This window comes from Panthera tigris, chromosome A3, assembly GCF_018350195.1.
Source record: "Panthera tigris isolate Pti1 chromosome A3, P.tigris_Pti1_mat1.1, whole genome shotgun sequence".
NCBI classification, from domain to species: Eukaryota; Metazoa; Chordata; class Mammalia; order Carnivora; family Felidae; genus Panthera; species Panthera tigris.
The window spans coordinates 127,137,675-127,152,289 of NC_056662.1; positions in this window are offsets into that span (position 1 = coordinate 127,137,675).

Consider the following 14,615-nt stretch of genomic DNA (forward strand, 5'->3'; position numbering starts at 1 on the left):
GGTACCGCAAGAACTTTGGGGTCGTGCCAACCCGGGCTCAGATCCCGCCTGAGCTCTGAGACTCCCAACAAACTTCCGAGCCTCAGTTTCCCTCTCCGCAAAATGAAGACAGCGGCGTGGACCCTGCGGGTTGCTATGGGCACCAAAGGTCAGACCGGGGAGAAGCGTCTAGCACCTGCCTGAGGCTGGGTGGTGCTCGGGGATGGTCCCCGGCTTATTTCGACATCTCTCGTTTGAAATTGCTGAGGTCTGAGCATGGCTGTTCCCTGACATCAGATGCAGAAGCCCTTCTGAGAACTCCCTTCCTGCCTCATGAATGAAGACAGATTCTAACAGCTGGGGCCAGACAAAGAAACATGTGTCAGGCTCCGGAAGCCGGTTTCCAAAAGAGCCCGGGGACCAGGGAGGAATCTGGGTGAAGGGCAGGGCGGGGCGGGCCGCCAGCTTCCGTTGCCCGGAATACCTAAGGCCCCGTCACTTCTGCCTGATTCCTCCCTTTTCGAGAACAGTTATGAGCCAAAACAGAAAAATATACAAAGCTTCATTTTCCAAGCAGAAGAGGAGACTCCCGACTTCATGAATAGCTTTCTTCATATGGATAGCCATCACTTGAAGGGATAATGGCTCTCCTTCAGACACTCCGCTAGGAGATGTTTGAAACTCTGGACCCAACAATCACACTTGGCGACACAGCGAAGATGTTCAAAGTGTCATGAAAGGGAATGCTAGCTTTGTTAGGAATTGTTGCCTGGGATTATCCAAGAGATGGTGAAAGATGTCCGAAATACCCATGCCTCCCCAGCGGAGAAAATCAGAATTCAAACGAATAACATCAGAAAGACCCCTCCTGGTACTGAAGCCAGACAGGACTTCCCTCACTTTCTAGGCATATGATTTTGTCAAAATGACGTAGCCTCTCCGGGCCGCAGAGCCTACAGCTCTAAAGTGAGCTCTAGTGAGCATAAAAATGTAAATAAATAAGTGACCGGCATTCTGTCTGATACAGCATCCTCAGAACGTCCTTCTGGGGACAGAATTCATCTTCGCCCCCCAACACCAGTAAACGTTTGTTGTGTTTATGAATCAGAGGCTTCCAGTTCTAGTAGGGAAAATCGAACCAAGCAAAATAGACTTGTAGAAATAGAAGAGGGACAGTAAAGAATGGTAGGAGTAGGGCCCACCCAACAACTCTGGATGGACTATTTGCCTAGTGAATTTCTGAAGGTGAGTGCGTCTTAAGGTTTTATTTTCTTGCAATCAAAATAAGCGGTCCGCGGCGCCTGGGTGGCTCAGTCAGTTGAGCGACCGACTTCAGCTCAGGTCATGATCTCACTGTTCCCGAGTTCGAGCTCCGCGTTGGGCTCTATGCTGACAGCATAGAGCCTGGAGCCTGCTTCGGATTCTGTGTCTCCCTCTCTCTCTGCCCCTCCCCTGCTCATGCTCTGTCTTTCTCAGTCTCAAAAATAAAGAAAAACCTTTAACAAAATAAAAAAATAAAAAAATAAAAAAAAATAAGCAGTCCGGTTTGCGCACCAGGGCAGCTGACCTGTAAGGTACCTATAAAGGTAGCTGAAGTCTATACGGGCTTTTCTGTCTGGTTTGCTGTTTGGACACAGTGTAGGCACGACTGGCTACATACTCTGTGGGACCTACTGCAAAATACAAATGTGGGATGCCTCGTTCACAATGGAAATATTCCAAGAAGGTGGCAGAGCAATAAACAGAGGTGGGGCCCCTGCGAGCTCAGGGCCCATGTGACCACCGTGAAGCTGGCCCTGAGTATGGGACCTGTGAGAGGTGACGGTATAAGGTCCAGCTCTGAGAGACCACCTCTGTGCCACCCAGGCCAGATACCTGCCATCAGAGCGCGCGATGTTATTTTTCCAATAAAACTTACCAGCAGACATGTTCTTATTTATTTCATTGGTTGCTATCTGTCCTGCTCTTCTAGGAGGTAAGAAATGTTGCTGACTTGATCGACACCGTACATTCAGGTATCGCCCGCAGGGATTCCTAGAAGCACACAGCAGTTGCTCGATAAGCCTTTGTGGGCTGACTAAATGAAAGCAAAGACCAAGCCTGGACATTGCCCCTAGTGTAGACGCCAGCACCTCTTTGGGGTTCTGATGGTGCTGCTGTCTGAGAGGACAGGCGATGTTTCTCTACATCCTGCTCCAAAACTCACCGTAAGTGACAGGCGGAAAGTGCCTCAGCTTGGGAGATGAGAAACCCTCAACCGTGGCCCGGCTCTGTTGAGTCCTGTCTTCTCCAGGGGATCTCACTCCATCCCATGTCTTTGAATAGAGCCTATATGCTGGTGACATGTCTAATCAAAATTAGATTTTTCTCTAGGTCACAGAGACCTGAAAACTAGTGGCTTTAAAAAATGATGCTGAAACCAAAGGTATGATCCGTAAAATAAAAGTTGATAAATTGGACTTTGTCAACATCAAAGCGTTTTTGCTCTGCCAAAGAAACTAGTAGATAAACGAAAGACAAGTGAAAGACTGGGAGACAGGGTTTTCAAGTCATACACCTGACAAAAGACTTGTTTCTAGAACACACAAAGAACTCTCAAAACTCAACAAGAAAACAAACAAGCCGTTTTAAAAATGGACACAAAGACCTGAGCAGACATTTCACTGAAGATATATGAACGGCACATAAACACATGAAAAGGCAATCAGCATCGCTCCCCGTCAGAGAACCATAAATTCAAACCACGATGGGGTAACACCTCACACCCATTAGAATGGCTAAGATACAAAATCGTGATGATACCCAGTGCTGAGGAGGGTGTGAGGCAAATGACTCTGTCACGTGCGGCCAGTAGGAATGTAAAATGATGCAGGCATTCCAGAAAACAGCTTAACAGTTTCTTAGCAGTCAAACATATACTTACCACATGAACCAGAAATCCCACTGCTAGATATCCGCCACCCCCCGAGGGAAAAAAATTCATGCAAACATCTCTACACATATGTTCTTAGTAGCTCTATTCATAATGACCTAAACCTGGAACAAGTCAGATATCCTTCAGTATAGAAAACCCAACTGATATTTTTAGTTTTTTTTAAGATTTATTTATTTTTGAGAGAGAGAGACAGAGAGACAGAGGGTGAGTGGGAAAGGGGCAGAGACACAAGGAGACACAGAATCTGAAGCAGGCTCCAGGCTCTGAGCTGTCAGCACGGAGGCCAATGTGAGGTTTGAACTCATGAGCAACGAGATCATGACTGAGCCGAAGTCAGACGCTTAACCAACTGAGCCACCCAGGCACCCCCAAAACCCAAATATTGTGCAGTCAAACAATGGAACACTACTCAGGAATGAACAGGAGTGAGCCGCTGATTCACACGGCGACACGGATGAATGTGAAATGAGTTCTTATGAGTGAAAGAAGGCAATCCGAAAAAGTTAGCATACTATATGATTTCATTCATACGACATTTTCTAAAAGACAAAACTATAGTGACAAAGAACAGATCAGTGCAATGATACAGCACAGGAGCGTTCTTTGGGGCAAAGGAACCGTGCTGGATCCCAATTGTGCTGACCGTGACACAAATCTACACACATGTTAAAATTCTTAGAACTTTACACTTCCCAAAAGATCAATTTCACTGTAGGTTACTTTGAAAATAAAATTAGAAATTAAAAAAAAAAAAAAAGATACGAGGTTACTTTTCTCCTACATAAAGGAGATCCAGATACCAGGTTCTAGGGCCGGAATAAAGTCAACACAGTTATCCAACAGGTAGGCTTTCTCTGTCTGCCTCCTTCATCCTATCTGAGATATGGCCCTCAACCTCCTGACCCAAGATCACTGCTAGGGCACCAGCCAACACAGATAGATTCCAAATATCAAGACGGAGGAAAGGGAAAGATAGTAAGGATCTTTTTAAGAATCACTCCCTGTGATTATATTTCAATGGCCAAAACACAGCCATGCCTAGCTATAAGGCAAGCTGAGGGATGTAATTTATCATCTGACCACAGTTCTTATTACTAAGATGATGGGAGAAATAAATCCTAAAAACTTAATCGGCTTCCCTGCCGCAGGGTCCCAATCCCTTTCTTCAGCTAAGACCCCTTCCAAAGTTTCTGATTGATACACGCAACTGCCTTCTTGACATCTCCTCTTGTGGGCAACCTGATGCTATTCTCCCCCAAAGAATCTGATTTCCTTTAAAATATCAGGTCCGTGCTCAAAACCTTGCAATAACTGTGCACTGAATTTAAAACCCAAGTCCAAATTCATTTGCTTGGGCTACAAAGGCCCACAGGACCCATCCCCTTCCTGCTACTCTCCCTTGGCCTCCTCATTCGGGACCCCTTATTCACCAAGCTCCATCCACACTCCTAGAATTCCCCATGCCCCGTCCTGGCTCAGAGTATTCGTGTGTGCCCTTCCTCTGCTTGGAACGCTCTTTTCCACTCCTTACCTGACCCCCATCCTCCCCTGTTCATGCCTCACCTCAGTAGGCTCCTCAGAGTGGCCTTCGTGGATGAGCTATAGTTCAGAACAGGTGTCTGCCTCCTGAGTCACAGGACACTCTGTCACAGGACAGCATTCTGTGTTCTTTGTGGGACCCATAATCTATTTCCCACCGGCCTCTCAGCTCTAGAATCAAAGTCCATGAGGCAGGCACCAGAGGTCTTTCTGTTCTCTGTAGGTTCTTAGCTGTTGAGTAAATGAGTAAGTGACCATATCATTTCTCCCTGCTAGGAGTGGGTTTTCCCATGTGTACACAAGCTCAGTGACCTCCAGGCCCTGACCTCCAGCCTTCTGAGCATCTAAGGGCCAACCCAGAGACTCTACACATGCTCGGGACGCCCTCCATCAAAAAGCCAGCAAGGTTCAGAACTTTTCCATGAGCTGTATCTTCTACAGAGGTCCCAGAAGGAGATTCCCTGGAGCCCCCCTCCAAGGCTCAGGTGCTTTCCAAGGACTGGCAGGCCTCAGATTATCGGAGTTTCTTCCAAAAGAGAATTAATTTTCCATTACAATTTGGCATGAAGCCAAACTTCCCTGCTTCTAAACAAATCACCGAGTCAGAAAACACTGGGCACCTACAAAGGTGTTCTGCCCTGGGTGAGGCACGGGGAGGGAAACAAGCAGCAGAAGGACACAGGGGATCAGAGAAGCAGCAGGCTCAGCCAAAGGGCCCCGCAGACCAGCGGGGTCAGGACAACAAAGCAACATCAAGGATACGATGTAAGTAAACCCATTTCAATCCAAAGCCCAACTCGAAAAAGCAACTGATAAAACTATTTTGATGTTTTCAGATCATGTTTCCAATGAAACTGGAAATGAAACTTTAAAACTACACAGCCAGTGGGCGCCTGAGTGGCTCAGTCGGTTAAGCGTCCGATTTTGGCTCAGGTCATGATCTCGCGGTCTGTGGGTTCAAGCCCCATGTGGGGCTCTGTGCTGACAGCTCAGAGCCTGGAGCCTGCTTCGGATTCCGTGTCTCCCTCTCTCTCTGCCCCACCCCTGCCAGAACTCTCTCTCTCTCTCCTCTCTCTCTCTCTGTCAAAAATAAATAAACATTAAAAAAAATTACACAGCCAAGTACTATCAGTCAAATCGTGGGGTTTCCTGAGCATCTATTATGAGCCAGCCTTTGTGGCAGATCCCTAGAAGAGTGGTGGAATGGAGACTTAATAAAATTAAAGCCCCTGACCTTAGGGAGCTCCCGCTCTACTGTGGAGAGAAGGGAGAGGCAGAAAAAAATCATTGTCAGTACCTCAAGGCAACAGAAGACACACCCCAGAGGCTCCTTGATGAATTGGTTATGCAGATGAACCACACCCATCCTGGAGTCCAGGGGAGCTTCCAGAAGACAGGAGATCTGAGCTGGGCTAAGACAGCAGGTGAGAAAGTGATCCAGCAAACAGAAAGCAGAACCAAGATCAAGGAGGAAGGAAGCAACACTCCCGTCTGGCAGATTTCGAAGGTTCCTACAGCGCTGACAAGGTGGTGTGGGCAGAAGGTTGGAGAAGGCAGGCTGCAGGGGGAATCTTGAGCGGAAGGTGTTTTTTTCTTTTTTTTCCATCTAGGTCACGTTCACCAAATCACCACCTCCTGCAGGCTGAATCTGATCCAAAGCAACTGTTGGCTGGTGTCAAGCGTTTAAAAAGAAAAAAAAAAAAAAAACCACAAAAGACAGTGAATGCGAATGTGAATGCGAATGTGAATGCCTGTAGGGCGTTTTTTAGTCACTCAAGCCTCCGCCCCTCACAGGTGCCCTATCTGAGGCCATTTCACACCTTTGTGCTGCCTGCTTAGCCTGAGGGCATTGGAGTTTGTGACCTTTGCAGGCAGCATCCTGCTCTGTCTAGCAAATTGGAGAGGAGCAAACACACAGCTGAATGTCTAGAGCCCTAATCCAGGTCCCGTGGAAGAAAGATCGCAGAAGAAGAAAGACGCCTGCAGTGGGGCCTGGACCTTACACAATAGAAACGCTTTGGAAGGGCTCCCTGCTCGTGAGGGTCCCTGAAGATTCAGGGCTGTTCGCTTCAAGGTAAATCTTCCTATGAGCTTCACTGAGGGGCAATCTGATCATCGCAGACCAGACTCTGAGAAGACCGGAGAAAATGATGCAGGTGTAGCTCCTGGGGCCCCAGGTATTTGAGTGTTTCCAGCTTAGGGACCAGGTACGTGAGGGAGAGGAAATTCATACTCCATCGGTCCTGCGATCTTAAGAACCCAAAGAAGCCAAGTTACCCTGCACAAACACCATCAATGTCTCTTCTCATTTGTAAAAGGAACCCCAAACTCCCCTGCCTGCACTTTAGGACACGTCCCAGGAGACCCCAGTGGACTTTTTCAATATCATCTCTAGGGCCACATCTCCTCTCCTCTATCAAGATATACACTACACATCCTGTTCTCGCGTCGTGGTGCACCGTCTGTCTCTCGGTCGGAACCCTTTCTTCCCTACCCCTGGTCTCTCCAGCCTACTCTTATCCTCATGGGACCCCAGCTTCCATCTCCCAGGGAGGGTCTTTCCTGGTCCTATTAGCCAGTCCTGGTACCCCACAGTGAGCTGGAACCTCCTGTTCATCCGGGCACTGCGGAATCAGATACAATCATTGCTCTCTCTCTCTCTCTTTTTATGTTTGTTTGTTTGTTTGTTTATTTATTTATTCATTCATTCATTCATTCATTCATTTAGAGGGAGCGAGCCCACAGAGGCAGGGCAGAGAGATGGAGAAAGAGAGAATCCCAAGCAAGCTCCACTCTGGTAGTGCAGAGCCTGACGTGGGGCCCAAGCTCATGAACCATGAGATCATGGACAGAGCCAAGATCAAGCATCAGAGGCTCAACCGACTGAACTACCCAGGCACGCCCCACAGTCACTGCTGTTAAAGGCTTCATGGTGCAATGGGAAGAAAGACGGTAGGAAGATCATGACCATGCAGCATTAAGTGGGCTGTGGGAATCCTAGGTGCTCCGAGGACATGGAAGACAGAGTCTCTGCCTTTCCCTGAGGGTCAGGTAACATGTCACACAGGAAGGTCACCTGACCACCTGATCCAACTTGAAAAGCAAAGAGGCATTTGTCAGATAAGCCAAGGAAAGACTTGACAGAGGGCTCAGAATATGCAGGGCATACAAGAGCAATTCAAGGTCATGTCTGTTTGCCATTTCTACAAAAGACAAGGCCAAAAAAAAAAAAAAAAAATCCACTGCACCAGGAGAAAGAAGCCACTAACGAATCTTATGGAAATGTCTTTTCAAAAAATACTTAAATCTTGGGCACTACAAGTTCAAAGACTACTGACAAATTGTTCAGTGGGTCTACCTGTCCCTTTTGTCATACATAAAACGTCAAGTATATGACTTAACCCCTTGGATACCACCGTGAGCTTCTCAAGGACTGGGACGAGAGCTTGATGCTCTGCATTTCCTAGAAGGCCTGGGCAGTGTCCGACCAGAACAGAAGTCAAGAATTACTTCTGGATAAATAGTTTGGTAGATGGATGGAGGGATGATGGATGGATGGGGGGATGGATGGACGGATGGATGGATGGATAAATGGTGGGTGGCTGGATGAATGATTGATGGATGGACGGACAATTGATAGATGGATGGATTCATTAGTTAATTTGTTAATTCATTAATGTGGAACTTCCCAACCTTTAAGCCCTCACAGAACTTCTGAGTTCATCCTTTTCAAATCCTCGTAACTTGAGCCATGCTGGAAAGACCCAAGGCAGATGCATCTCTATTTGGGAGTAAAAAATTCTCCGAAGAGAAATTTCTGCAGAATACTTTGGTATTCTATTACTCCCAATGGAGGAAGTTGTTTCCTTTTTAGCTCTGCATTTTATGGGAAAGGTAAATAGTCAACTCTAAGGCCATTTTAGTTCATTTTTCAAATTGTTGACTGTATGTATCACACCGCTGCGACCGGGCACCTGTCTTATCTCTACAACATTGTGTAATAGAGAAGCAGGTGGCTCTTTCTGTCTTTCCCTGCAACACCCATCAACCTACTACCCTCCTGTGTGATCTCTGTGACAAGAGACTCCGTTGGATGGAGAAGGGTGAGGAAGGTAGGAAAAGGGTAAATTCCAAACTCCTTCGTATGGCTCACGAGGCCGCTATGATGTACTTTCTTCACTTCCACCTCCCAACTTCCCACGTGCCTCCTCCACTCTGTCACATGCCAGCCACCGGGCCGAAGCTTCCAGCCTCTCCTGAGCCTCCCTGCTTCCATCCCCCCCCCCCCCCCGCAATCTGTGTGCCGACCCCGCCACCCTCCATGCAGCTGTGGGAACTTTCACTCAATGCCTTCGATGACATTCTATTGACAATACACTGTGTGTGTTAGTTCCCTAGAGCTGCTGTAAGAACGGTCACAAACTGTGTGACTTAAAATAACGAAAATTATTCTTTCACAGTTCAGGAGGCCCGAAGTCCGAATTCAGGATGTCATCAGGTTTGGTACCTTCTAGAAGCTCTGAGGGAGAAAGTGCTCCATGCCTGGCTCCTAACTTCTGGTGATGGCTGAGAATTCTTGCCATTCCTTAGCCACACCATTCCAGTCTCTGCCTTTGCCTTCACCTGGCCTTCCTACAAAGACACTAGTCATTGGATCTAGGGCCACTCTAATCCTGTATGACCTCATCTTAACTAATTACGCCCACAAAGATCCTATTTCCAAATAAGACCACATCGAGGTTGCCATCATATCTGAGGTATCTACATAATTCTGTTTGCTGTGCTCTGGAAATAAATTCTATACGATTCTTCCTTCAAGGTGTTTAAAGTGCAGGGTGTACTTTACGCGTCCCTCTCTCATAATGCTCGTCACATATGTTTGCATTCATTTATACATTAATTTGTCTCCCACATGGGTAGGAACCAACTCTTACTTCTTTTTTTCTATCTCGAGCTCCTTGAGAGCCGGGCCCTCCGACAGTCTTGCTAAGTAAATTGCCATTTGCAATGCCTCTAGGCTACAAGGTCCAGCGACTGGGTTCACACCACATCCCTGCCTGTGCACGATCACTTTGGCCCACTGGGAAAGTATCAGTTCTGGATCCAAGAGCTGGGGATTTGCTCAGTGCCCTGCGTCTTGTTTTGGGACGCGAGTTCCTGGGCTTGGTGCCAGATATGATAAGAGTGCCACAAAATCGCTTCTCTGGCCACTGTTCCCTCCTTTCCCAGGCTAGATCCCAAAGCTCAGGGTGTCAGGGAGTCTGGGGGCACTACAGGCAAATCGTGCTCTCTGCCTTCAGTCGACCTATCTCTAGAGACACAGAAGCGAACCAGCCCTAACTCAATAAAGGAGTCACAGTGTCAGACTCACAACAAATTTGCAGGGTATTTTCAAACACGTAGCCGCGGGTTATTGACAAGGAGGTGCCAGGAAGAAGGCAAGGCCAGTTTGGCCCAAACCAGGAGCTGCCCCCCTCTTCTCGGGGACACAGGCCAGTTGTTTGGTAAACGGACATACATGGCCCTCCGGACATCTCCTCTGGAGGGAATGCGTGTCTCCTTTTCATCAGAGGATTTGGGCTTCATTTTAAACAAGAATGTGTTGTTTGTCAAACAAAAATTACTCAATTCGAAGAATATGTGTGGCTTCTAGGGAGCAGCAACAGCTGAGAAACCCACACGGGTTCTGGACGAAATTCAATACAGGCCAAGCTAATCGCCATGACGGGGACTCTGGAATGAGTCTGACATGCCTTCGCGGTACTGGACAAACAGCTCTCCCTCCTTCCCGGGCGGCAGGGGCGTCCCCCCCGTGAAAGCCCTTTGATAAGAAGAAGCAGGCTCCTGGGAGGCGAGCCACCCACCACTTTCTTAGGCGCTATTGTCCCCACTTGGGGGATTGTGATGTGGGGCTCCGGCCCGCGAGCTGCCCTGTCAGGTCCACGGGGCGGCCGCCACACAATGCTGCCCCTCCTGCAACGGGCCATTCATGGCGGCCTCAAGGTTCCCTGATGGGAGCCCATTGACCCCAGGATAATAGATGAAAGTGTTTTCTCACTTGCCTTCGCCTCCTGACCCCTTGCCACCATTTTTCATGCACTGTCTCCTCTCCAGCCAGACGGAGGAATTCTTCCTCTGATGGCGAAGGCCCGATGACCCTCTCCTGCATCCCGCAAGTTGGCTGTTTGCTGGAGGGTTGCCCAGAGGGCGGGGCGGGGGGGGGGGTTGCTCCCTGCAAAATGCAACCGAGCCAGGAAAAGGTCATTTCCTCCCTGCTTCCATGCTGGTGTGCGCATGCGCGCGCGCGCGCGCGCGCGCGCACACACACCCCCGACACAGCACAAGAGCGGTGCTTCTTTGCCAACACTCTCAACTAGGGGATTTTTGTTCGTCTGCACCCTTACTTGTTTGTTTTCCAGTACGTTTGGCTTCTTGGTCAATCCAGCCCACCCGGGATGATTTCCAAATTCAGTGGCCACAGTCTTCATCCCCACTGGCTTCTCAGAAGGGCCAGGTCACCGGGCACATGGTGGCAGGAGAGCAAAGCTGCAAAGTGTGTGCGTGCAGGTCCTGACTGGAAAGACGTCAGATGATCCAGTGGAGACCGGACACTCCGCTGAGGGACCCCAGGGGAAGTGATGGGCCAGGTCGCACAGCCACTTAGCAACACCCTGCGAGCAGCTCCCGGCCCTCCTGTCCACGTCAGAATGCCTCTTATGACCTGCCTCCTTTTCGTCATAACACACGGACAACATCAGGCTTGGCCAAAGGTGTTGTATTATAGCTGAACATCACAGAATCGCCACATTCTTCTTTGCGTGGCCCCCAAACTATGGGTGATGGCGCTCAGAAAGTGGCCCACGGACAAGATCTCGCATGAAGAACAGGAAAACGTGGCTGGGCCCAGCAGGGTCTGTGGTAGCCTTGGGTTCTTCAGCCTGCTGGTAGCTCCTAGTGTGAGACCGTGACCCTGTGCTCTGCCTCTCGCTGCCTCATAGCCTCCCACTGCACTGGCCATGGAGCATGGAAGGTGGGGGCTGGACACAAGCCGAGAGACCCCGACGTCCTGCTATCTGCGGAAAGTGCTCCAAGACTTGTAGGCATGAGCCATGGCAACGCGGCCAGTCTGTGTGCGGAGGCCTTGTCACCACAGTCCGAGCTGAGAAGAGCCCAGAAATCATGTGGGCCAACCCCTCGTTTTATGGAGGGAAAGCTGAGGGGCAGAGCGGGAAGAGGCTGGCTCACAGAGAGGATTTCACAGTGGAGCTAATGAACCTTAAGCACTGGGGCTCTTCACTTGCTGGGACCCTTCCAAGGCCCTTGAATTAGTCAGGGTTATCCAGAGAAAGAAAGCCAACAGGGTGTGTGTGTGTATGTGTGTGTGTGTGTGTGTGTGTGTGTGTGGAGAGAGAGAGGAAGACAGAGACAGAGTCAGAAACAGAAAGAGACAGAGATTTTAAGGAATTGGCTCACATGATGATTACAGTAAACACAAAATCTCCAGGGTAGACCAGCAGGCTAGAGAACCAAAGAAGGGTTGTGGTTCCAGTCTAAAGGCTGTCTGCTGGCCAAATTCTTCCTTCCTTCGGGGAGGTCAGTCTTTTTTTCTAATCAGGCCTTCAGTTGATTGAATGCGGTCCACTCACATTATAGAGGGCAATCTGCTTTATTCAAAGTCCACCAATTTAAATGTCAATCTCATCAAAAAAAAAACAAAAAAAAACAGAAAACAAACGACAACAACAACAAAAAAACACCTTCACAGAAACATCCAGAATAACGTTCGACCAAATATCTGGGAACTATGGCCCAGCCAAGTTGACACATAAAATTAATCATCACAGCCTTGTTACCTTATTAGTAATTTATAATTCATAGTCTTTTTTTTAAGAAGAAGTCTCCCCCAGTTAGAAAAGTTCCAGTCACACAACAATGCAGAGGTCTTGCCAGGATTAGAACCTAGGGTTCCCGCCTCACCTCAGGAGCTCTGCTCTGGCATTCACAGGAGGATGCCAGAGGTCTGCCAAGGGAAAAGACAAAAAGATGCCCAAAGAGGGGAGGCTGGGTGGCTCAGTTGGTTAAGCACCAGACTCTTGGTCTGGGCTCAGATCACGATCTCACGGTTTGCCAGTTTGAGCCCAGAGTCGGGCTCTGGGCTGATAGCTCAGGGTCTGCTTGGGACTCTCTCTCACTCTCTCGATAAATTAATTACTTAATTAATTTTAATTTAAAAAGAGAGAGAGAGAGAAAGACTTGGCTCCTCAAAGAGACTGAATACAGACAAGATTTACCAGATGCACACTGCTTCCCATTTACTTGCCTGCAAAAGAAAATGTGCCAGCATCCCGACCATCCAGAATATGTCTGAGTGGAGGATCTGAAACCCAAAGAGGTGGGTGCGGGGTAAAATAATCCAAACCTCTCTGGTCCTCCAGTTGCCTGCCAGCTCAGGTCACCTGTCAGATCTCCCTGTCCGAATGGAAGTCTCTGGGCGAGGAGAGGGCAACACAGCCAGTCTGAGCGGAGCCCGGTCTGTGGGCCCCGTGCAGTGGTGTCCCGCCAAGAGTCCACCTTGCTCTCCGGGTCTGAAGCTGTCCGTGGGCGCAGCTCCTCGTAGGGGACGCTCTCAGGGAAAGAGGACGTGAGTTTGCTTACGCGGCCAGTGCCTGGAGCGAGAGTGCCCTTGGCTGGCTGGCTGGCATGGCAGGGATGAGCAAGGACAGTATTCCGGCCAGAAGTCATAGCTACGAAGACTAGGGCTGGCAAGTCCCAGCAGATTGCCAGACCAAGACCCACGGAAATCTGCTAGTGCAAGTCTAGGTTCAGAGAGAGAGAAGGTGACTCCCACGTGACCAGAGTCAGGGCTCGGGCAGACACGGCCGGGTGCCCATTCAACGCCCACCACCCGCATACAGTCCTCCTGGGAGCCCGCTCCACTTGGGGCTCAGGGGATGAGGGCCCTGATTCAAGGCCTGAATCACGATTGGTCTAATTCGGTCACGGCGACTCCATTTCTCTTTGCCAGCGATTGTTTGGGGCTGGGCGAGAGACTCCATTCCGGCCACTGTGTTGTAAAGATCGGTGATGGGTTTGCAGTGGGTACAGCAAGGACATGGAACAGTCAGGGGGAAGGAGGCATAGACGAAGCACACTGATCACACGTTGGATGGTAGAGGGCTGGGAAGGTGAAACCAGGGCATGCAGCTTTAGCAACGGGGCAGAGGGGGGTTCTCGGAAGCTGGGTCAGGAGGAAGCTCCCTCCAACCGGGAGGGTGGCTTCCGTGGAGAACAGTGTGAAGAAAATTGGCTCAGGTGGGGTCAGAAGGAGGATCCTCATACTGTATCATATTGCATTTTTTTTTTTTTTTGCCGGGGTCTTACAGGAATCCAACTGTACAAGCAATCCACTGTATTTAACAAGCAACAAACAAAGCAACTTCACCAGGATGGTTTATAAGACTGTGACCAGGAACTCTATAAACGTATGAGCCAAAACTCGGCAGAGGAATATCATGCCTTCCTGGAAGATGGGCGAGCTAAACGTGTCAGACAGACTCTCACGATACAAGAGACGTGATAGAGGCTTCGTGGAAGTGTCCAGCCTCAGACTCATATCCGAGAGGAAACGACGGGGGAAACCGAGGTGTGCAGTCAACTGGGGCTAGAGCAGAGTACCATAAACCTGGTGGCTTCAACAACAGAAATTTATGGGGCGTCTAGGTGGCTCAGCGGGTTAAGTGTCTGACTTCGGCTCAGGTCACAATCTCACGGTTCGTGACTTCAAGCCCTCCGTTGGGCTCTGCGCTGACAGTGCGGAGAAATTTATTACGTATACCCCCGGAGGCTAGGAAGTCCAAAACCAAGAGGCCGACAGATCTAGGTCCTGGGGAGACCCCTTCTTATTTTGCAGTGGGAGGCCTTCTTGCTGAATCCCTACATGGCTGAGAGAGAAAGAGAGAGATTTCATGCTCTTCCCTTTATAGAAGAGCATCAACCCCCCCCCCCCATGAGGGCTCTGCCCTCCGTCCTCGTCTAACCCTAATTAATTCCCAACGGTGCCACCCCCAGATACCATCACAGGGGTTCAGGCTTCAACATACGGATTTGGGAGAGCACAGACATGCAATTCATAGCACTGGGTCAAGCCAGATGCACCTGGGAC